We start from the raw sequence: 25957 nt of genomic DNA on the forward strand, positions 1-25957 counted from the left end.
TTAGGTTCATTATATATGCCACCGTCCACTACATTTGAAATCCTTGACGGTTTCCGTTCTTCAATTTTGAAGCCAAAATGTATGGAAATTTAACATTTCGTAATGCACAAGCATCATAAAAAAATCATAAATAAAATTCAGGCTTTAAGAGGAAAATAAGATTGAAACATCTCTTACTCTAAAAGCTTATTAGGTCATGCAACCATTAACCCTAATTTTTCCCTCTAATATTCTGTCATTAAATGCTAATGCATACAATCCTAAAATATTTTCCCTCCCATCTGATTTGAAATTTGAATTTTGGTGGTATTTTGTGGGGTTTGTATTGTTAACCGAGTCATTGTGGCTTTCGGATTCTCATGCAGAATTTTTTTCAAACTTTCCCTGCTTGATATACGTAAAGCATTAAATTGTGCCTATTGGAAACTAATTATACACTCCCCAAACGGTGCCATACAATTTTCCTGGTTAGTTATTTGACACGCTAATTCTACTTCTTCTTCTTCTGTCTATTTCACTTTCTCTTTCTTCTTTACCCATTCATTTTCTAATCTCAATCCTTTCTCCCTCATCCAATCCATCTCTTTCTCTCACGAGCATCCTTCATAACAGCTCCTGCAATTTATGCTTTCTACTTCTGTATTTCCTTCTGCAACTCGATTGCTGCCTAACCAATTTCGCTGTTACTACCTTCATGGCGTCGACATATCAAGCCGATTTATGCTTTCAACGAATTATGAGAACAGATTACCCCAAATGCTATTCTCTTCTTCACTACCTCAGAACAACAATCGATCATCTTTCTCTTTCTCTCCCATCTCCTCTGCGACTTATCTCCTCAACTCCGTTAGCCGCCGTATTCACCGGAGTAATTTATCCAGCGACGTGAGCAGCAATAGAATCATTAGATTTGTTTTGATGTATAGAGTAAATAAAATTCAATTTCATTCTGATTTAATTTCAAAATTTGATGGGTTGGTCTCACTTTGGAAAAGGACCAATTTTATTCTTTTAACCGGATTTCTTCAACGATGTATCAAAGGGCGCGAATATGGTGGCGGAAGGTGATTATTCGATCAAGGAAAACAAGTTTTCTATTTTCTCAAACATGTTTTCTACTGCCCTATAAATAACAATTTCAAACATTTGTATATCTACTGCCCTATAAACATTTGTATATCTACTGCCCTATAAATAATAGAAAATATTCTACTTTTACATTCGTATAACAAGCAAAGGGGTCAACTTCATCTCAAATTATTGTTATTTTTCGTGATTCTCATGAAATTGCTCAGGTTTAAAGTATCAGTGGCAATAAAATCCTAAGCATCCTAAAAGCTCATGGTATGTTTGTTATACCCTAATTTTGGACCTAAAAATACTTGTTCAATTCTTCTTTTCTTGCATTATAAGTCATTTGATATGTCTCTGATCAATTGCATCTTTCTCTGCATTTTATTTCAATGTTATTTGCAAAATTCACATAAAAGGGTATTTTAGTCATTTCCTGCATTCAACTCATTTTAATCTTTGAAAATTGTTTGAGTCTTTCCTTGTTTCAATCTCATGTCAAAATTCATTTCAAAAAATATCAGTTAGGTCATTTTTTAGTCAATTTAGCCCCTAGGGGCATTTTAGTCATTTCCTGTGTTAAAATTTCTTTCAGTCTTTTAAAAATTTGGTTGAGTCCTTTCAAATAGTTTGAATAAGTCTTCATTTCAATTCTATGTCAAAATCCATTTTTAAATTGCATTTGAAGTCATTTTGAGTCAATTTTGCCCCTAGGGGCATTTTAGTCTTTTCATGTGTCAAAACCCTGTTTAAATTCTAAAAAATTGTCTTTGAGTCTTGTATAAGTTCTTGCTTTAATTTCCTGTTAAAAATCCATTTTAAAATTTTATTTGAGTCATTTTTAGTCGTTTTTAAGCCCCTAGGGGCATTTTGGTCATTTCACATAATATTGCTGATTCATTTTAATCTGCTGTGTTGTTTTTAATCGTCTCATTTTACGTTAATTTTCAATTTACTTTTTCAATTCAATTTTAGTTTTAATTTTCGTTTTAGTCCGCGCACTTTCGTTATTTACATTTTAATCCCTTTTTAAGTTTGTTAGAGTCCAAGTGCCATGTGTCCAAATGTTATTGGTTCTTAAAAGTTTGTTACAAGTCAAGTGCCACATGTCTCTATCCTATTGGTCCAAGGTCAATGACTTAGCCTATATAAGTCAAACCATGGTCAATTTTTTCATTACCAATCATTTTTTACAAACTCCAAAAAAAATCACAAACTTTCTCTCATTTTTCCCTCCTTTCTTCTCTCATGTAACAACCTTCTCCTCCACCATAACCACTTCTCTCCACCACTATCACCACCCTAACAACCTACCTTCTCCACCATAACTAACCAAACAACCTTCCTTCTCCACCGTAACTAACCAACCAACCACCCTAACAAACTCCTCTTTCCCTTTAACCACCTCAAACCACCACAACAACAACCTCTAGCCGCCACTTCCCCCACCTCAACCAATTCAATTCTCCACAAAAACAATCGGAATTCAATCATCATCACCGCAAAATCATCGGATCAAAGCAAGCGTCCGTACAAAAATTCCAATTGCATCCGTGAAAGAACAAGAAAGAAATAGGAAAGAGGAACGGCTCACGCAAACTTCCAACAAGCAAACTCAATTGATTCAAACTCAACAAAATCGAGAACAGTGAGCAGCAATTGAATTGGATTCGGACGGCGACGAACAACGCAAGCGGAATTGAAGACGGAGTAGGATAAGAACGCAATTACAAAGTACCGGAACGAATCAGCAAGAATCACAGTAAGGGAGTTCAACACTGAAACGTTGAACAAGGTAAACGCCATGGCCTCATGCTTTTACGTGTCTTTGATTTCGTCTTTGTGTTGCTTGCGAACCTGTTTGCATCGGATTTAGGCCATTCTTGATTTGATCTCGAAAGATATGTTTGATTTCGAATAGAGGAGTGAATTCTGGTTACGAAACCATAGTTTTCGTGTAAGTTGGAATGTTGTGAGGTTCGCCGGAATCTGCACTTCTCGCCGGAGAAGATGAAGATTCCGGCGAGTTCATGAGTGTCCGGCAGTGCCATGCGATTTCCGGTGAGGCTTAAGGAGAGAGGAGAGGGAGCGATTGGTAGAAAGAGGGAGTAGTGATTAAAACGTGATTTTAGGAAGGAAGAGGGAGGAACATCACGTTTCCGTTTTCTTCACCAAAGGAACGTGAAGCTTCCTTCAAATTCTGCTCCTTCAACCCGTTTTTTCCTTGCTCCATGACCCATAACCCATGGTCCAACCCGTCCTGCATCCTAAAGACTGGGCCTGGGCTTGATTTATCTATTCACTTCATTTTCTTGCAATATTTTTACTATTCTAACACTACTTAATGCTGTTTACACCCTGGTTTTTACTAAAATTCTTTCAAAAATTCCAAAAAAAATTACTCAATATCTTCTTGATGTTTTCAATGGATTTCAATGTGTTTTGCATGTTAATCTTGATGGAAAACACATAGATATATTTGTCTCCTTGTTAATTCAATTTTTCCCACTTTTTATTAAAAATCTTGTTAAAGAACTTCTAAAAACTTTGTGAAATCCCATGCAACTATCCTTGGCACTTGAAACTTTTTTTCTTATGACATTTTGGCATGTTAAAAATTGGTAAAAATGTATGTGAAATTTTCTTGTGATCTCATGTTCCTTTTTGATAATTTCTTGTGAAAATTTTGCATGATCTTGGCCCTTAATCTTGAGTATTTGATATGGAACCTTGTTATATGAATTTTGTGAAAATTGTGACTTTGAATCCATGAAATTGGTGCTGTTTGTGAATATGTCATTAATGCCTTGTGTTCCAAGTTTTGTTTGTAAATAAATAATGTAAAATTTGCCTAATCTTTGTCTTAAATGCTTGGTAGTGTATATTCCCTTAATCCTCTTTGTGAAAAATTGAGTTGAAATTCTTTGGAAATCTTTTGAAGTATGAGGATTATAGGTCATATTCAAGCCTTGCATTGGTGATGATTTTAGGCCTATTTCACATTGTTTTTGCTTGTTTTTTATGTTGATTTTCATTACTTTTGTTATGATAGCTTTGACTTGCTTTATATCTTGTGCTACTAACCATTTATTCATTGTTTCATACATCATGAGCATTCCATACTTCATCACTTTTATTTCTTGCATTTTAAGTTTCAATTTCATGCAAAAAATTAGAATGTAAAGATTTAGGAATTCTTGTAATATTTTACTTTCATGCTTTTAATTTCTTGGCAAAGTGGCCATAGAATGTATCTAGGGTACGATGTAAAGGACAATGGACTCTAATAATGTACACCGACACAAGCACCGACACATGCACACACCTCACTTTAGATAAATAGCTAGAATATGCATGTTTAGATGTATGTTTAGGATTGTATGCTTAGATGAATGCCTAGGGTTTATACTTAGGAAAATCAACTTTCAAAAACATATGAACAAACTTCACTCAAACCATTTTCCAAATAAACCTTGGGATCCAAAATCCCATTGTATTTTCTTTTCCATTTTCTTAATCAAATTTCAATGAAAATAATCATGTTTAGACCACATTTTGCAAATGACTAATTCAACCTCACAATTTCCTAATCTCATGCCCTTGAGGCCTCTTTCTCTCATTCTTCAAAATTTCCATTTTCAAACTTAAAATCAACCAACAAAAACAAAAAAACATTTTTGAGAGAGAACTACGGTGGATTTGATCCCTTAATCGGGTACGTAGGCAAGGAACAAAATTCCTCCAATTCAACTAAAAATAAAAATCCAAAAACATTCTCCTCCCTCCAAGTCTTCACTTAGTAACTTTTAGGTGTAAATAACATTTTCAAATAGCATTTAAAAATAAAGCGCGCGCGTAGAAATTAAAGACGGTTCCTATAGGATACTATAGTCGTTATGGGTGCCTAACACCTTCCCGTAGCGAAAACAACTCCCGGACCTCGATTCTCAAGGGTTTTGCTTACTTTTTCCCTTCCCAAGAAAAAATAAGATATCACCGGTTAAAAGGTTCAAACGTAATCAATGTTTGACACCCGAAAACCAAGATAAAACAGCTGGCGACTTCACTGGGGAGATTCGAGAGTTACGCCTAGTCTTTATTTCCACGCTTGCGCTTGTATTTTTACTTGTTTCTTTTACTTGCCTTCCTATGTGAATAAATGTTTAATTTCTCGCAAACGTGTGGGGTGAGAATATCAAAAGTCCTGCACCCGGGCTGAGTGAACTTAGGATTTAGGAGGGATATAATCGACAATTCATTCCGGGGGTTGCCTCGTGTTTTGGATTATGCGATCAATCCCACATAGCTGAGGCATTTTGGGGGTGATGTTGTCGGCGCGTGTTGTCGCGTTTAGGCACTTTACTTCTAATTGTTCTATGACGCTATGAACCGTAGATAACCGAACCCATCCATGGCCATTTTTCTAGGACGTAGTGCGGAGACTAAACCGAGTGTTGTCTCGAGTTTTAGTCGTCACGCGATACTACACTCAAGTTAGACCTTCCACGTATAATCATGGAGCGAGTGTTGTCTCGTGACACCATGAGATACGTCGGAGAGGTTGCAACTGGGGAACCTTTTAGAACCCGGTTACTATTATCCTAAAGCCCTAGTTTCACCGGACGCCGTGTCCACCCATGACTCCTCGACTTTGAACTTCACCCACCATGTTTTCTCCGAACTTGAACATAATCATGCATTCATGCATACATGCATACATGCATAAACTTTTTTCATGCATTGTTATCGAAGGGCTTAGACAAGTTGAATTTGTAAACATTGTAGGGATGAAGATGACTAAGTCCTACAAGTTCAAGGAAGTGGATTTGGCTAGTTTGAGAGATTTGGCACTCAAGGTTAAGGATCCGACCGGTTTCCGACATCGTTACGGGGCTTTACTTCCTATTCTTCATACTAATGTGGATGAGAAGCTTGTGCACACTCTAGTGCAATTCTATGATCCGAAGTATCGGTGCTTTACCTTTCCGGACTTTCAGCTGGTGCCTACTCTAGAGGCTTATTCTTCCTTGATGGATCTGTCTATTGCTAAGGGGGTACCTTTCTCAGGACTTGAGCCTCCTCTTACTCCATTGGATATTGCTAAGGATCTCTATCTCAAGACCACCGATGTCTCCAAGAATCTCGTCACTAAGGCTCGTATCCGAGGGTTCACGTCAGAGTATCTTCTTGGGAAAGCTCACCTCAATACCACTTGTCAGGACACTCTCGAGGCTATTCTTGCACTTCTCATCTATGGGCTTATTCTCTTTCCGAATCTTGATGGCTTCGTGGACATGAATGTTATTATGATCTTCCACTCCAAGAATCCGGTTCCTACTTTGCTAGCTGACACATTCCATGCTATTCATGATCGTTCCGGCAAGGGTCGTGGCTACATCCTTTGTTGTGTGCCTCTCCTCTATAGGTGGTTTATTTCGCACCTTCCAGAGTCTTTCCATGACAATCCGGAGAATTGGTCTATTTCACAGAGGATTATGGCTCTCACTCCTAATGAAGTGGTTTGGCTCACTCCCGCTTCTAGGGTTAAGGAAATTATCTTTGGTGGTGGAAAGTTTCTTAATGTACCTCTTCTTGGTACTCGGGGTGGAATCAACTATAACCCGGAGCTTGCTTTGCGACAATTTGGTTTTCCGATGAAAGATAAGCCCATCAATCTTGCTACAGCTCCTTACTTCTTTCACTACTCCAATGCTCCCACCGGCATAAGAGAGGATTTCCTGGAAGCTTGGACTAAGCTTCGGAAGAAAGAGGTAAAGCATATGGGTGTAAGGTCCGGTATTGCTCATGAGGCCTATACACAGTGGGTGATAAACCAAGCTGAGGAGATTGGTATGCCTTACCCCTCTATGAGATATGTGTCTGCATCTGTTCCTACCATGCCTTTACCTCTACTCCCACCTACCCAGGAGATGTATCAGGAGCATCTAGCTATGGAGAGTCGGGAGAAACATCAGTGGAGGTCTAGATACTATGAGGCTGAGAACTTGATCATGACTTTGGATGGAAAGGATGAGCAGAAAACTCATGAGGTCTTGACACTGAAGAAAGAGTTAGCTAAGGCTAAGAGGGAGATTGAAGAGAAAGATAGGTTGCTTATGAGAGACTCCAAGAGGGCTAGGGGTGCCCGTGATTTCTATGCACGATACTGCAGCTATGCGTCTGAGTCTGAGGACGATGCTTCCACTTCCTATGCTTGAGGATCTCCATTTCCTGTTGTTATTTCCATTTTGTGTTGATTTACATTTCAAAGTCTATCCCTTGGCTTAGCATTTCAAAGGGAATCGTCTTGTAAAAACTATATGTTGGTTATTTGTTTCCCGTTCATGTTAATCGTTGTTTAGTAATGTTTACAAGTTTCTAATTTGTCTAAAAACCCTTCGATAACACGTAAAAAGAATCTTTTTGCATATGCATTTACACATTTCATGCATCATATGCATTCATTGGTTACAAAAAGCTTCTCTCGTGCTCATTGCCTCCTGGTTTTGTCCGCCGCAGTCTGAAAAGTGGCTCGTGGTCGCAAGATTTACCAACGAGATAGAGTGCATCAAACAAGATTTCACAAGAGAAGGATTATGGCTAACTTTGAAGAAGAAAATGCTCGGCTCCGTGCCGAATTGGCTGCTATGAAAGAAGACTTGGCTAAGGCTCATGACACTATGTCTACTTTGCTGGCTGCACAAGAACAACCAGCCACATCTGTCCCAGTTTCTACTGAAGCAATTCCGTCTATCCCACTATCTACTGTGGCTACTGATGCTCGTTTTGTTATGCCCAATGGGCGTCCTTATGGTCTCTCAGCTTACTATTCTCCTAATACTGCTGCTGGTGTCTCTGGTTTTGCTGGACAAGGACAGATTCCTGTATCTACTGCTATGCCTCAGGTGACCACTGTTGTTACCGACCCTGTTGTACACACTGTGCAACAGGTAATTGATGTCGATACTCCGCGTGGACAAGATCCCGCAATGGAAGCTATGAGAAGACAGTTGATGGAGTTGGCTGGAGAACTCCGTGAGGTCAAGGCTAGCCGAGGAAACAATGGTGCTCCTGCTAAAGCTCGTGATCTATGCTTGGTGTCCCGATTTGAGGTTCCTAAGAAATTCAAAGAGCCAGAATTTGACAAATACAATGGAACTTCTTGTCCGCACAACCATGTTATCCGGTATGTCCGAAAGATGGCTAACTACGCAGATAATGACGCACTGATGATCCACTGCTTCCAAAGTAGCTTGACAGATGATGCAGCAGATTGGTATACTAGTTTGAGCAAAGACAACATCCATACTTTTGAGGATCTGGCTGCTGCTTTTGAAAGTCAATATGAATTCAATACCCGTCTGAGGCCAAATAGAGACTCTCTTAAAGCCTTGTCTCAGAAATCAGATGAAACCTTCCGAGAATATGCTCAGAGGTGGAGAGGGGCAGCTGCCCGTGTTTCTCCTCGACTTGATGAGGAAGAGTTAACACAGACATTCCTGAAGACTCTGAAGAAGGAATATAAGGAGAGAATGATAGTCTCTACCCCAAACAACTTCTCTGATATGGTTACAATGGGAACGCGTCTAGAGGAGGCCGTCCGAGATGGTATTATTGTCCTAGAGAAAGGGGAATCTTCAAACAGTGCATCAAAGAAGTATGGTAATGGTCATCATAAGAAGAAAGAATCTGATGTGGGGATGGTGTCTGGTAACCCATCTGCATCTGCCACACAATTACCTATGCCTTATCATTACATGCAGTACTCTCAGCATCCTTTCTTCCCGCCATTCTACCAGCAATATCCTCTGCCACCGGGCCAACCACCAGTGCCTGTCAATGCCATCGCTCAGCAAGTGCAACAACAACCTCCTGCTCAACAACAACAGCAGCAGCAACAGGGTCCCCGACCCAAACCCTCCTTTCCACCAATACCAATGCGGTATGGTGAGTTGCTCCCAACTCTACTGGCCAAGGGACACTGTGTCACTAGACCAGGCAGGCCTCCGCCTAATCCATTGCCTCCCAGGTTCCGACAGGATCTAACATGTGAATTTCATCAGGGTGCTCAAGGCCATGATGTTGAGGGTTGCCTTGCTCTGAAGTATATTGTGAAAGACCTAATAGAAAAGGGACGGTTGACTTTTGAGAATAATGCTCCTCATGTCCTCGGCAATCAACTTCCAAACCATGCTGCTGTCAATATGATTGAGGCTTTTGAAAGGATTCCCGCTCCTCAAGAGGATCCCATGTTGGATGTCCGCAATGTCGTTACTCCCTTGGTGCCATTACATGTCAAGCTCTGCCAGGCCTCTTTGTTCAAACATGATCATGATTCTTGTTCAGAATGTCTACAAAATCCCATGGGCTGTTGTGTGGTGCAAGGTGATATCCAGAGCCTGATGGATGACAAGCACTTGATTGCCAGTGATGTATGTGTGATTGTGCCAGTGTTCCATGACTCCCCTGTTGAGAGTGTATCTCAGATGAGAAATGTTGAGCCTTTGGTGATCAGGTTACCTGGTCCGGTGTCTTATACCTCTACCAGAGCAATTCCTTATAAGTACAGTGCAACCATGATCGAGAATGGAGTGGAAGTACCTCTGGTATCCCCAGCTGCAGTTGACAATGTTGCCAGTGAAGTTACAACTCTGAGAAGTGGAAAAGTCCGTCCACCCTTGTTTCAAAAGAAGGTGGTGACACCTATTGCCACGGTAACTCCACCAGTTGCTCCCCCTGTTGACAAGAACACCGGCCCAGCAGGCCAATCTATTGAAGAGTCCAATCTGGACGAAATCCTGAGGCTTATCAAGAAAAGTGACTATAAGATTGTTGACCAGCTGCTACAGACCCCATCAAAGATATCCATCTTGTCTCTACTTATGAGCTCAGAAGCTCACAGGAAGGTGTTAATGAAGATACTGGAGCAAGCTTATGTTGACCACGAAGTCTCTGTGGATCAATTTGATGGGATAGTGAGTAATATTACTGCCTGCAACAACTTGGGGTTCGGTGACGATGAGCTCCCCGAAGCAGGGAAACGCCACAACTTGGCTCTACATATCTCGGTGCACTGTGGGTCTGATATGATATCCAACGTATTGGTGGACACTGGATCGTCTCTGAATGTAATGCCTGAATCCACACTAAGGCAATTGAGCCATCATGGAATTTCTCTGAGGGGTAGCAGCTATCTGGTTAAAGCTTTCGATGGGTCCCGCAAGGATGTTCTCGGGGAAGTGGACTTGCCAATCACCGTTGGTCCCGAGACATTTCAAATAACTTTCCAAGTCATGGATATCAATGCCTCTTACAGCTGTCTCCTCGGAAGACCGTGGATCCACGACGCTGGAGCGGTAACTTCCACTTTGCATCAGAAGCTCAAGTTCATGAGGAATGGTAAGATTGTCACTGTGCATGGTGAGGAAGCATATCTAGTTAGCCAGGTATCATCGTTCTCTTGTGTTGAAGCAGGGTCCGCTGAAGGGACGTCGTTTCAAGGGCTGACTGTTGAGGGTGCAGAGCCCCGGAGGGCTGGTGCTAGCATGGCTTCACTAAAGGACGCCCAGAAGGCTGTTCAAGCAGGGCAAGCTGCTGGCTGGGGCAAAGTGATTCAGATTCTGGAAAACAAGCGTAAAGAGGGCCTTGGATTCTCCCCGACATCTGCTGTTTCAAAGGGAACTTTCTACAGTGCTGGGTTCATCAATGCTATTACTGAAGATGCTGCTGAAGGTGGTCACGTGCCTGCATTTGTTATACCAGGAGGCACTGTGAGAAATTGGGAAGCCGTTGATGTTCCTTTAGTCATGCATGCTTCCATGTAATGTGTCTTGTTGCTCATGTTTTTTGTTTTCAAAATAACAATCTTTTCGCTCTGCCCAAGGCGAAAGTGATATCATTGTAAGGGCATGTTTGTTTCGGCATTGCCGTTATCAATAAAAGTTGTCGTTTTCCTCACGACTCTTTGTTTTTTACTTTTTAGTGCTTTTTCCTTGGAAATAATGGTAATGCCAGAAAAAACCAAAACATCTGTATTTTCTTATTAATTTCAAAAATCTGCATAGAAAACATTTTTCTAAAATCATCCCAATCATATTATGCAGATTGAACCATAATAAACCCGTTGAACACAGTGACCCTATGGTTCATCCAAATTTTGAATTCCCTGTATATGAAGCTGAAGATGAGGACGATGATGAAGAGATACCATATGAGATCACTCGACTGCTTGAGCAAGAAAGAAGAGCCATTCAGCCTCACCAGGAAGAGATTGAGCTTATCAACCTGGGTACTGAAGAAAACAAGCGAGAGATCAAGATTGGTGCTGCACTTGAGCCAGAAGTGAAAAGGAAGATTACTCAGCTTCTCCACGACTATCCAGATGTCTTTGCATGGTCTTATGAAGATATGCCGGGTCTAGATCCCCAGATTGTGGAACATCGGATACCGACAAGACCTGAATGTCCTCCTGTCAAACAGAAATTGAGAAGGTCTCGTCCAGACATGGCTCTTAAGATCAAGGCTGAAGTACAAAAGCAAATTGATGCAGGTTTCCTCATGACAACTGAATACCCTGAGTGGATTGCCAACATCGTACCAGTACCAAAGAAAGATGGGAAAGTTCGAATGTGTGTCGATTACAGAGATCTGAATAAAGCCAGTCCAAAAGATAACTTCCCATTGCCTCATATTGATGTGCTTGTTGACAGTACTGCTCAATCCAAAGTATTCTCCTTCATGGATGGTTTCTCTGGTTATAATCAGATACGGATGTCTCCTAAAGATAGAGAAAAGACGTCCTTCATCACTCCATGGGGAACATTCTGTTATAAAGTAATGCCGTTCGGTTTGATAAATGCTGGTGCTACCTATCAAAGAGGTATGACAACTCTATTTCATGATATGATTCACAAAGAGATTGAAGTATATGTTGATGATATGATTGTGAAGTCAAATGATGAAGAGCAGCATGTTGTGTATTTGAAAAAGATGTTTGAAAGACTGAGAAAGTACAAGCTGCGTTTGAATCCTAACAAGTGCACATTTGGTGTAAGATCCGGAAAGTTGCTAGGCTTCATTGTCAGTCAAAGAGGCATTGAAGTTGATCTTGACAAAGTCCGAGCCATCAGAGAGATGCCGGCCCCTCAAACTGAGAAGCAAGTCAGAGGTTTCCTCGGGCGCCTGAACTATATTTCAAGATTCATATCTCACATGACTACTACCTGTGGTCCAATTTTCAAATTGCTCAGAAAGAATCAGCCTGTTGTATGGAATGATGAATGTCAGAAAGCTTTTGATAGCATTAAAGAATACCTGTTAGAGCCGCCTATCCTTGTCCCACCAGTGGAAGGAAGGCCTTTGATTATGTATCTGTCAGTGTTAGACGATTCAGTGGGCTGTGTTCTCGGTCAACAAGATGAGACTGGTAAGAAAGAGCATGCTATCTACTATCTGAGCAAGAAGTTCACCGACTGTGAGACTCGGTATACAATGCTTGAAAAGACTTGTTGTGCTTTAGCTTGGGCTGCCAAACGCCTGCGTCATTATATGGTGAATCATACAACTTGGTTGATATCCCGAATGGATCCAATCAAGTACATCTTTGAAAAGCCTGCTGTTACTGGAAAGATCGCACGTTGGCAAATGTTGTTGTCTGAATATGATATTGTGTACAAAGCTCAGAAAGCAATCAAAGGAAGTGTCCTTGCTGAGCATCTTGCTTGTCAACCTCTTGATGATTACCAGCCAATTAAATTTGATTTCCCTGATGAAGAAGTTATGTATCTGAAGGCAAAATACTGTGAAGAGCCACTGATCAATGAAGGGCCAGATCCCAATAGCAAATGGGGATTGGTGTTTGATGGTGCTGTTAATGTTTATGGTAAAGGAATTGGGGCCATCATTGTAACTCCGCAGGGGCACCACATTCCTTTCACCGCTCGAATAACTTTTGAATGCACGAATAACATAGCTGAGTATGAAGCATGCATTTTGGGCATTGAAGAAGCCCTTGACCTGAGAATCAAACACCTTGACATCTATGGAGATTCTGCACTTGTTATTAATCAGATAAAGGGTGAATGGGAGACTCATCATGAGAAGCTGATCCCATACCGTGACTATGCAAGACGTCTGTTGACATACTTTACAAAGGTTGAACTGCACCACATCCCTCGGGATGAAAACCAGATGGCTGATGCTCTCGCTACTTTGTCTTCCATGTTTCGTGTGAACCACTGGAATGATGTGCCTGTGATCAAGGTGCAGCGTCTTGATAGACCCGCTCATGTGTTTACTATTGAAGATATGCCAGATCAAGCTGATAGAGATGTGAATAATAAAAAGCCTTGGTATTACAACATCAAACAATTCTTGCAGAATCGTGAATATCCACCTGGTGCTTCCAACAGGGATAAAAAGACTTTGAGACGATGGGCTAGCAGATTCCTTCTGGACGGAGAAGTCCTATACAAGAGGAACTATGACATGGTCTTGTTGAGATGTGTTGATAAGCAAGAAGCCGAGAAATTAATGCACGATGTACATGATGGTACCTTTGGGACCCATGCTTCGGGTCACACCATGTCAAGGAAACTGTTAAGAGCCGGCTATTACTGGATAACTATGGAGCGTGACTGCCACAAACATGCTAAGAGATGCCACAAATGTCAAATTTATGCTGACAAGATTCATGTGCCTCCACACGCTCTCAATGTTATATCTTCCCCATGGCCCTTCTCCATGTGGGGCATTGACATGATTGGAAGAATTGAACCAAAAGCTTCCAATGGACACCGTTTCATTCTAGTGGCAATTGATTATTTCACCAAGTGGGTTGAAGCTGCTTCCTATGCAAATGTGACCAAGCAAGTGGTTGTCAAGTTTATCAAGAATAACATCATCTGTCGATATGGTGTTCCCAACAAAATTATCACTGACAATGGTTCTAATCTGAACAATAGCATGATGCAAGCTTTATGTGAAGAATTCAAGATTGAGCATCACAACTCTTCTCCTTATAGACCTCAGATGAATGGTGCAGTTGAGGCCGCTAACAAGAACATCAAGAAGATTGTTCAGAAGATGGTCACTACTTACAAAGATTGGCATGAGATGCTACCGTTTGCCTTGCATGGTTACCGAACTACAGTGCGCAGCTCAACCGGGGCAACTCCTTTCTCTCTTGTGTATGGTATGGAAGCAGTTCTCCCTCTGGAAGTGGAGATCCCATCTCTTCGAGTAATCATGGAAGCAAAGTTGACTGAGGCTGAATGGTGTCAAAGTAGGTATGATCAATTGAATCTGATTGAAGAGAAACGTATGGATGCTATGGCTCATGGACAGTTGTATCAAGTGCGAATGAAGAATGCTTTTGACAAGAAAGTCCGACCTCGAGAATTCAAGGAAGGCGAACTTGTATTGAAAAGAAGGATAAGTCAGCAACCCGACCCAAGGGGCAAGTGGACACCTAACTATGAAGGTCCTTATGTTGTCAAGAAGGCTTTCTCTGGTGGTGCTTTGATTCTCACACACATGGATGGTGTTGAACTTCCAAATCCTGTTAATGCCGATATAGTCAAGAAATACTTTGTCTAGAAAGAAAAGAACAGCGTGGTAGGTCGAAAACCCGAAAGGGCGGCCTAGGCAAAAATGCGCTTCCCGGTGGATCGAAAACCCGAAAGGGCGATCCAGGCAAAAGTTAGGGACAAAAAAAATGAATATGAAAAAGCTCGCTGAGATTGTACGCAACTCAGGCAAGAATGAGCGCCTCGATGAGCCGAAAACCCGAAAGGGCGGTTCATGCAAAAATGAGGTTGATAAAAGACAAGTAACTATATCTGGCAAATCACCATCACCCCTTGGGGCATCTGCAACTGTCAATGATCTTCTTCATCAGAGGCTTCTGTACTTGTGGATTCAAAATTTCTATGAAATGTAGCGGTCATCGTGTTCAATGTATCACCAACCAATAAAATTACCATTTTCCAAGCTTTGTAAATCCGTGAAGTCATGCCTTTGGCTAACTCTCACTCTTATACATCAATTTGAGCCTTTCTATTGTTTGAAACTCTATATTTTTCTTTCTATTTTCAATGCTATATACAAAACATTTTCTTTCTATTTGATAATGTCAATGTCTGAAACAAACATCTTTTGAAAATTGAAAAATCTTTTTCTGTCTATTTTGAAAGCAAACCTGAGCAATAAGGTACATTTCAATGAAACATGCATGAGCGAATGAATGTCAATGTCTATTTCAATACATGTTACAAGCAGGTTACTCCCCAGGATGATCTGCGGTCAATGGCAAGAATGAAAAAACAGAATGAAAAATGAAGAGAAAAATGAAAATGAAAATGAAAAGCTCGCTAAGTTGAAAACCCGAAAGGGCGGCTTAGGCAAAAATGAGCACCCCGCTGATTGACAACCTATGAAGGCAATTCAGGCAAAAATGGGGCAATGAGAAGAATCTTTACTCCCCGGTGAATCGAAAACCCGAAAGGGCGGTTCAGGCAAAAGTGGGGTTTGAAAATGAAAAATGAAAAGAATGAAAAAGCATTGACCACAGATGCGAACATCCAATGTTTACCCAGCACTGACACGCCTAGCAACGGCGAACTGTGTCCAAGAACCTTCCAAGGGCCCTCCTTTACAAGTTTTATTGCCCTCAGCCATGGTTTTGATACGTCTCTCAAACGACGGTCTCTCCAAAGAGGTTTTCCCCTGTGAATATGTCACAGCACGAGCCATTGCGTGCCCAATCTTCCAATGTCTTGTCTGCCTTTGTGAAACTTCTCTGCCAAATTGCCAACCAATCATGCATTTCAAGCATTCATACATGCATGATCATGCATTTTATGTGCTCATACATCCAATAATCTTGCTAAACCATACATACATGTTGCATATCCAACTGTCAACTGTCAAATTCAAAGTCAATGTCAATGTCAATGTCAAATTCAAAGTCAATGTCAATGTCAATGTCAATATCAATGTCAATGTTAATGTCAAATGTCGATGTCGAATGTCAATGTTAATGTCAAATGCCAATGTCAAATGTCAATGTCAATGTCAATGTCAAGGTTAATGTCAAATGCCAATGTCAATGTCAATGTCAATGTTAATGTCAAATGCCAATGGCAATGTCAATGTCAATGTCAATATCCAATGCCAATGTCAATGCCAATGTCAATGTCAATGTCAATGTCAATGTCAATGCCAATGTCAATGTCAATGTCAATGCTAATGTCAATTTCAACTGTCAATTCAGTTCAAATCAATGTCAATTTACTTTTGGGCCAACAAAAATGGTCATGTCTATTTTCAAATCAAGTCAATGACAATTTACCCTCAATTGGTATCTTGTTAAACCAGACTTTCAATTTGTATCTTGTTACTGGTCAAGTGGCAAGTTCGATCCAAAGAACAGCTTGTACCTATCTTTTGTTTGTATTCTCTTGGTCAAGTGGCAAGTTCGATCCAAAGAACAGCTTGTACCCGCTTTTTGTCTATATTTCCGGTCAAGTGGCAAGTTCGATCCAAAGAACAGCTTGTACCCGTGTCTTGTTTGTATTTCCTCGGTCAAGTGGCAAGTTCGATCCAAAGAACAGCTTGTACCCGTTTCTTGTTTGTATTTCCTCGGTCAAGTGGCAAGTTCGATCCAAAGAACAGCTTGTACCCGTGTCTTGTTTGTATTTCCTCGGTCAAGTGGCAAGTTCGATCCAAAGAACAGCTTGTACCCGTGTCTTGTTTGTATTTCCTCGGTCAAGTGGCAAGTTCGATCCAAAGAACAGCTTGTACCTGTCTATTTGTTGAATCTTTCGGTCAAGTGGCAAGTTCGATCCAAAGAACAGCTTGTACCTGTCTATTTGTTGCCCGTTCTTTCTACCTTGATGTCTATAAATCCCTTGGTGGTGTGACACAGCCCGTAGATTCCGGTTCGATTGTCTTGCATTCGTAAATGAAATGTTGCATGGCATTCGTGTTTTCTTGAAAATCTGAAAGTGTATTTTTATGTCCAAAAGCAGTGCAAATGTTAATATTTAAGTATCTTCGTCCCGTCAATTCTAAGACTTCGTCTCTTGACTCCCCGGACAAAGAAACTTAAATAGGGGCAGCTGTTATACCCTAATTTTGGACCTAAAAATACTTGTTCAATTCTTCTTTTCTTGCATTATAAGTCATTTGATATGTCTCTGATCAATTGCATCTTTCTCTGCATTTTATTTCAATGTTATTTGCAAAATTCACATAAAAGGGTATTTTAGTCATTTCCTGCATTCAACTCATTTTAATCTTTGAAAATTGTTTGAGTCTTTCCTTGTTTCAATCTCATGTCAAAATTCATTTCAAAAAATATCAGTTAGGTCATTTTTTAGTCAATTTAGCCCCTAGGGGCATTTTAGTCATTTCCTGTGTTAAAATTTCTTTCAGTCTTTTAAAAATTTGGTTGAGTCCTTTCAAATAGTTTGAATAAGTCTTCATTTCAATTCTATGTCAAAATCCATTTTTAAATTGCATTTGAAGTCATTTTGAGTCAATTTTGCCCCTAGGGGCATTTTAGTCTTTTCATGTGTCAAAACCCTGTTTAAATTCTAAAAAATTGTCTTTGAGTCTTGTATAAGTTCTTGCTTTAATTTCCTGTTAAAAATCCATTTTAAAATTTTATTTGAGTCATTTTTAGTCGTTTTTAAGCCCCTAGGGGCATTTTGGTCATTTCACATAATATTGCTGATTCATTTTAATCTGCTGTGTTGTTTTTAATCGTCTCATTTTACGTTAATTTTCAATTTACTTTTTCAATTCAATTTTAGTTTTAATTTTCGTTTTAGTCCGCGCACTTTCGTTATTTACATTTTAATCCCTTTTTAAGTTTGTTAGAGTCCAAGTGCCATGTGTCCAAATGTTATTGGTTCTTAAAAGTTTGTTACAAGTCAAGTGCCACATGTCTCTATCCTATTGGTCCAAGGTCAATGACTTAGCCTATATAAGTCAAACCATGGTCAATTTTTTCATTACCAATCATTTTTTACAAACTCCAAAAAAAATCACAAACTTTCTCTCATTTTTCCCTCCTTTCTTCTCTCATGTAACAACCTTCTCCTCCACCATAACCACTTCTCTCCACCACTATCACCACCCTAACAACCTACCTTCTCCACCATAACTAACCAAACAACCTTCCTTCTCCACCGTAACTAACCAACCAACCACCCTAACAAACTCCTCTTTCCCTTTAACCACCTCAAACCACCACAACAACAACCTCTAGCCGCCACTTCCCCCACCTCAACCAATTCAATTCTCCACAAAAACAATCGGAATTCAATCATCATCACCGCAAAATCATCGGATCAAAGCAAGCGTCCGTACAAAAATTCCAATTGCATCCGTGAAAGAACAAGAAAGAAATAGGAAAGAGGAACGGCTCACGCAAACTTCCAACAAGCAAACTCAATTGATTCAAACTCAACAAAATCGAGAACAGTGAGCAGCAATTGAATTGGATTCGGACGGCGACGAACAACGCAAGCGGAATTGAAGACGGAGTAGGATAAGAACGCAATTACAAAGTACCGGAACGAATCAGCAAGAATCACAGTAAGGGAGTTCAACACTGAAACGTTGAACAAGGTAAACGCCATGGCCTCATGCTTTTACGTGTCTTTGATTTCGTCTTTGTGTTGCTTGCGAACCTGTTTGCATCGGATTTAGGCCATTCTTGATTTGATCTCGAAAGATATGTTTGATTTCGAATAGAGGAGTGAATTCTGGTTACGAAACCATAGTTTTCGTGTAAGTTGGAATGTTGTGAGGTTCGCCGGAATCTGCACTTCTCGCCGGAGAAGATGAAGATTCCGGCGAGTTCATGAGTGTCCGGCAGTGCCATGCGATTTCCGGTGAGGCTTAAGGAGAGAGGAGAGGGAGCGATTGGTAGAAAGAGGGAGTAGTGATTAAAACGTGATTTTAGGAAGGAAGAGGGAGGAACATCACGTTTCCGTTTTCTTCACCAAAGGAACGTGAAGCTTCCTTCAAATTTTGCTCCTTCAACCCGTTTTTTCCTTGCTCCATGACCCATAACCCATGGTCCAACCCGTCCTGCATCCTAAAGACTGGGCCTGGGCTTGATTTATCTATTCACTTCATTTTCTTGCAATATTTTTACTATTCTAACACTACTTAATGCTGTTTACACCCTGGTTTTTACTAAAATTCTTTCAAAAATTCCAAAAAAAATTACTCAATATCTTCTTGATGTTTTCAATGGATTTCAATGTGTTTTGCATGTTAATCTTGATGGAAAACACATAGAAATATTTGTCTCCTTGTTAATTCAATTTTTCCCACTTTTTATTAAAAATCTTGTTAAAGAACTTCTAAAAACTTTGTGAAATCCCATGCAACTATCCTTGGCACTTGAAACTTTTTTTCTTATGACATTTTGGCATGTTAAAAATTGGTAAAAATGTATGTGAAATTTTCTTGTGATCTCATGTTCCTTTTTGATAATTTCTTGTGAAAATTTTGCATGATCTTGGCCCTTAATCTTGAGTATTTGATATGGAACCTTGTTATATGAATTTTGTGAAAATTGTGACTTTGAATCCATGAAATTGGTGCTGTTTGTGAATATGTCATTAATGCCTTGTGTTCCAAGTTTTGTTTGTAAATAAATAATGTAAAATTTGCCTAATCTTTGTCTTAAATGCTTGGTAGTGTATATTCCCTTAATCCTCTTTGTGAAAAATTGAGTTGAAATTCTTTGGAAATCTTTTGAAGTATGAGGATTATAGGTCATATTCAAGCCTTGCATTGGTGATGATTTTAGGCCTATTTCACATTGTTTTTGCTTGTTTTTTATGTTGATTTTCATTACTTTTGTTATGATAGCTTTGACTTGCTTTATATCTTGTGCTACTAACCATTTATTCATTGTTTCATACATCATGAGCATTCCATACTTCATCACTTTTATTTCTTGCATTTTAAGTTTCAATTTCATGCAAAAAATTAGAATGTAAAGATTTAGGAATTCTTGTAATATTTTACTTTCATGCTTTTAATTTCTTGGCAAAGTGGCCATAGAATGTATCTAGGGTACGATGTAAAGGACAATGGACTCTAATAATGTACACCGACACAAGCACCGACACATGCACACACCTCACTTTAGATAAATAGCTAGAATATGCATGTTTAGATGTATGTTTAGGATTGTATGCTTAGATGAATGCCTAGGGTTTATACTTAGGAAAATCAACTTTCAAAAAAATATGAACAAACTTCACTCAAACCATTTTCCAAATAAACCTTGGGATCCAAAATCCCATTGTATTTTCTTTTCCATTTTCTTAATCAAATTTCAATGAAAATAATCATGTTTAGACCACATTTTGCAAATGACTAATTCAACCTCACAATTTCCTAATCTCATGCCCTTGAGGCCTCTTTCTCTCATTCTTCAAAATTTCCATTTTCAAACTTAAAATCAACCAACAAAAACAAAAAAACATTTTTGAGAGAGAACTACGGTGGATTTGATCCCTTAATCGGGTACGTAGGCAAGGAACAAAATTCCTCCAATTCAACTAAAAATAAAAATCCAAAAACATTCTCCTCCCTCCAAGTCTTCACTTAGTAACTTTTAGGTGTAAATAACATTTTCAAATAGCATTTAAAAATAAAGCGCGCGCGTAGAAATTAAAGACGGTTCCTATAGGATACTATAGTCGTTATGGGTGCCTAACACCTTCCCGTAGCGAAAACAACTCCCGGACCTCGATTCTCAAGGGTTTTGCTTACTTTTTCCCTTCCCAAGAAAAAATAAGATATCACCGGTTAAAAGGTTCAAACGTAATCAATGTTTGACACCCGAAAACCAAGATAAAACAATGTTCTTTTCTGTTCGTAATTGTTGTTGAAATTTGAGTCATTTCAAATTATGGGCATGTTTGAATTGACCTATTTGAATCTATTTAGTAGCATAAGCACTTATGAGACTTCTTAGGATAGCTTATATAAACAACTTATATAGGATATTTAAAAACATTTTGATTTATTTTATCTTTTGTTAAATAAATACTCCGCTTATATATAGCAGTGATGCGATTTGAGTTTGTTCTTATATATAGCGCTTATGGACTTCCTTGGTACTTAAGATTAGTGTTTGAGATATTTGCCTCAGCCGTAGCAGGTTTTCCTGCAGTTTTGCTTCTGTTTTTTTGGTGTTTACGTCATATGTTGCATCAGATTGTATTATTCGATATGTATTGTTCTGCTACACTTATTTCGTGTTCTAATGCCTTGGTATAGTGTCCTGGTCACATGGAATCTATTTGCACTGTTGTGCCAGTTCTGTTGTTCGTGTTACTATTCCTATAACAGCACTAATTGTGTTAGGCTGATATTGTTGTACCCGTTGGCAAGTTCAATTCATCGTTATATCATAATTTTCACAAATATTGAATCTATTTTATTATGGCAAGTTCAAATCGCATGAAATCTGAATAATCTGATGGGTACAATAATATTAGCCTAACACTATAGGTGTTGAGTTTGCTTCTCTGTGTCATGGGTTTTAGCAAGCTATTGAATGTTGTGTAACTTATTTTTGCAAGTGCCATGTTTCAGGAATCACATTGTTGCATATTGTGGGTGACCTAGCTGTAATTTGGAATGCTGTTACAGGTGCTGTGCCTGTGCTGCTATGTCTGTTTTAGCTGGAAGGTGTTTTTTCGGTATTGGCAATTTTGTTCCGGGGGTGTTTTTTTTTGCTTGCTGAGACTACTCTATTCCTTTTTGTGCTATTGTTGGCTTTATTTTGGTATAGGTCTTGGCCTTTTGTAATTTCCTTGCCGTTTTGCACTACTGGTGTGGCTATTAATGATATGCTGCTTCAAAAAAAAAAACATTGTAGCATATTGTGTATCAACTAGGAAAGGTACTTCTTTTTGCATAGCAAGATTTACACAAGACAAGACATAGTCATGTAGATTAGATCGTTTGCTGATTTTTCAGAAAAAATATTTTTTATTCTTCAATCTTTAGCTTATTCACTTATGTTTTCAATTTCTGTAATATGTTTGTGTGCGCTATTGATAAACTATATTTTATAATTTTACCATTCAATATTTGATATTCATACTATATTTTGCATATTTTTTTTGTAAGCATGAGAGGTTTCTCACCGTGACATTTTCAATTAGAGGGGCATTGGAGTTTTTATGCATTTTGTATTCAATTCTTCATTCTGTATAAGATCACATTATAAAGGCATATCATTTACAATTTTTTCATTTGATTATTCTTTTTATTGAACTATATGGAGTGTTGATAAGATAATTTCAACTTAACATGGAATTTCCCTTTTACAATTTTGATCCAGATTGATTGTTTTCTTAGCTTTTAGATTTTCGACTATTGTTTTATAATTCACCAATATATCAGTTGTCCCTTCTTCTTTGTGACACTATTTTCATTTAATTCACCGTAATGAAAATTCTATCTGAAGAGGAACAAGTGAAAGTTATGTTTTTATCACTATTTTTTTATCACTAACATGCACATCTTATATATACACACACACCTTCACGAAAAATTAAATGTAAAATGAGCTAAGCTTAATGTTGGTATAAATTAATGATTTATGAGGTCAGTATTTTTATGAAATTGCATTGCAGGTTTGTGAAGATGAACCTTTATCAATTATATTAAAGGTGCAAGCACAAATGAAGATAGTTCTTTTGGTACCTGTGTTGAAGCTAGGCTCCCATAAGGGATAAGTATACAAGACTCTCAAAGTGGGTTGGAAAAGTGGGCAAATGTTTAAGTCTTCCATATAATTAGTGTACATAATGAAATTTTCTGTTATGTTGCTTTGATAGTGGATTGTACTAAAAATGAGGGGTGAACATCATGATGTGCTCTTACTTATTGCATATAGGTGGGCAGTGGCTCTGTTGCTGTCATGACAGTGCAGCACCTGTTTCACCTGTTTATTTCTGGTTCGGCACCTGTTTCTGCTGCTGTTTTTTGACTGATCTCTCCGCTTCAGGTGCTTGGGGGGTTCCGGTTTTTAGTGTTGCGATTTCCGCAGGTTGTGGCATAGTTATGGGTCTGAATTCCGGTGGTTATTATTGGATTTCAGTGTCATATCTTACGCTATTTCGCTTCGTTTCGTTAGTGGGGCTGTTATGAATTTGTGTGGGATTATAGTTTTGGTTGTTTGGGTGAATGTTACGCATATATGCGGCCTCTTTGTTTTTATTTTCCACCGTCTCTTAGCGTCTTGTGAGTGTTTTGGTTATCAATAATATTTTGCCGATTCAAAAAAAACTTATTGCCACTTAAGATCCTTTTCACATTGATATTTTTTTGGCTATACTTAGTGTTTGATTATATTAGTGCACATTTGAAGCTTCAATTTTTTTTAGTTTTTTTTTTATACTTAGTAATATCTTTTGTAATTTTTTTGTTGATCCTTATTCCCTTAAAGTAAAACATTTTTTCACTGATGTTAACAGAATGAATGCATGATTCAATGATATTGAAATCACTATAAAAAAAATATGATATTGAAACCATTGTCCTTTTGAAAAAGCTATTGAATGAATGATTATTTATTATTTTTTGCTAATATGAATGAATGATTAAATGACATAGAGATCATTGCAAATCATTTATGTGATTGCTACTATTTTTAAGCGTCTTTCTAACAATTGCTTCAATGATCCAAAAAATGAAAAATTGGGTTAAAAATAATTGTGTATTTTGTCAAGTAATAATTATACCATCTTTTCTTCCAAAAAATTACATCCAAAAAATTACAATTGCTTCAAAGACCTGTGCATCAATCATGATCTTTCAAGTTTCAAAGACGACAGTTTCCTTTAGTTGTCTCATTTTTCGTGCCAATTAACGAGAGCCAAGGGCAATTACTGTGACATGTTGGATTATATCTCTCAACGCCAGTATTTTCACATTGACAATTATATGTTATTGTCTCGAGAGTTACATCCAGAGGAGGGCGATAACTAATGAAGATGGTGAAGATATTGATGTGACGTCTAATGTCGTGTACGAAAAAGTATTTCGAAATGTGTAATATTCCATAATATATGCTATGTTGTCATTAAAAACCGTTTATTTCTTTGGTGTAACATGTTTGGTTGGCGATACAATATTTATTGATATTGTAGCTTTTGTTTGGCGATAAATTTCATTTATGTAGTTTAATTATTTAAATTTCATTCCACTATATCTCGGTTTATTATATATCAAATTATTCCAACTCATAAGATCCGTGCGGCGCACGGGTCTGCGTTCTAGTTAATTAGAAATTTCATTAGCTCCTAGCCTCTCATGTTTATGGTATGAATTTTGGTATTTTAAAGCTTGATTTTAAAGGAAAGTCAAACTGGCTGATGGAGTTGGATGTCACGTCAATAAATGATAGCTGCTCGACGTAAATTAAGGAGGAAATTTGAAGTGGTACAAATCACAAATAGGAAAAAGACAAGGGGTCCAAATTGCTCAAGAAAAAAAATAGCGGATCAAAATTGAACATTCACAATAGTTGAAGACCTATGTATTTTTACAATTATCTTTAATATATGTTTTAATTATGATTATTATTGTAGTATATACCTATGTAATTTCTTTTATTCATTGATTCAATTTGTGTCTTAAATATGTATTTTCCTTTGTATTTAAAAGAATGAGAAAGTTTTGGGTGTATTTACTTTGTGAAAAATATTTCTACATTTTTATCTAAAGTTTATATTAGTATGGAAATATATTCTCTCAACCAAAAGGAACTCGGCGATCAATTTATGACTCAAGTTAGATCTTTAACGCATTCTAAGTTGATGGGTATTAAATTACAAGGTTTAATTTGCGGTGCAAGAAACACGTAATAGTAAGTAAACATTGTTGCTCAAAAAAAAAAAAAAAAGTAAACATTGTAAAAGTTATAAGAAGAAAAACACATAAACCGTAGAAATGTAGATAGACAAGAACAAGAGTAAGAGAAAATGATATTAGTGCAAGTAAAATTGTCTTACATACATTATTCGATCAAACAACTAGTAAGATGTTTAACCTATGTGGACAAATGTGTAATCTAGTAGACAAATTTACATAACAGAAATTAACTAATTTACATAAGTAAAATGAACCCATTCTTTAACTACCTCAAAAAAAAACTTCTTTTCAAGTTTCTTCTAATGTTTTTGATTATAATTGCTTCTTAAAAATATTTACGCTGAGAACATCATGATTGGAAACCTTTGTCAATTTACTCCCCAAGACGACATTTTAGAAGAGATTTAATTTTTCACACTTTCTCATGTTCGACCACTCCTTGCAACATTACTTTATTGGTAGTCTTAACGGCCAATCCCATTGGTCATTGATGAACCTATACATGTTCACTTTACTTCAAAAAAAAAAAACTTCCATTATAAAAAAACTCTTTCGATCTTCTTTTTTTTGTTGGACTTGTTGGAAAAACCAACCTCTTAATCTTCAAACTTTATAGACAATTCACGATTCTAAAAACATGTATGCCGGTTCTTCTGCTTCGTCTTATGTCTTCCATTAACATTCCTTTGTGACAAAATTATTCATGGGGATAACACTGCGCATGTTACTGAACTCAGAGAAGATGAACCTAAACAAGTTCTTTGGTGTTCCCTGGTAATTATTCATTTTGTTCTAAAAGATCAACACTTTTGGTCTTTTTGGCCACTTCCTCAATGTAATCATCTTAAACATGTGTAAGATTTCAATAAATCCTCTTGAATCAATTCCTACTTTCAAAGTTCATCAACCCTTAAATATCAGTTCTTGGATAGCTCCTTTTCCTAGTCAAAAAATGGGTCCTGCT

At 38.2% G+C, this 25957-nt stretch overlaps 1 long non-coding RNA gene across 1 annotated transcript; it reads left to right on the forward strand.

The window, feature by feature from the left end:
• The first annotated feature begins 516 nt into the window (after nt 1-516).
• On the forward strand, nt 517-23166 carry LOC146945596 (uncharacterized). The gene is made up of 3 exons (XR_015026431.1): nt 517-1344; nt 21703-22012; nt 22752-23166. It is a non-coding gene; the product is annotated as an uncharacterized LOC146945596 (long non-coding RNA).
• Nucleotides 23167-25957: the final 2791 nt, after the last annotated feature.

The sequence above is a fragment of the Medicago sativa genome, chromosome 2 (assembly GCF_051527215.1).
Source record: "Medicago sativa cultivar Bolivia chromosome 2, Bolivia_mono, whole genome shotgun sequence".
NCBI lineage: Eukaryota > Viridiplantae > Streptophyta > Magnoliopsida > Fabales > Fabaceae > Medicago > Medicago sativa.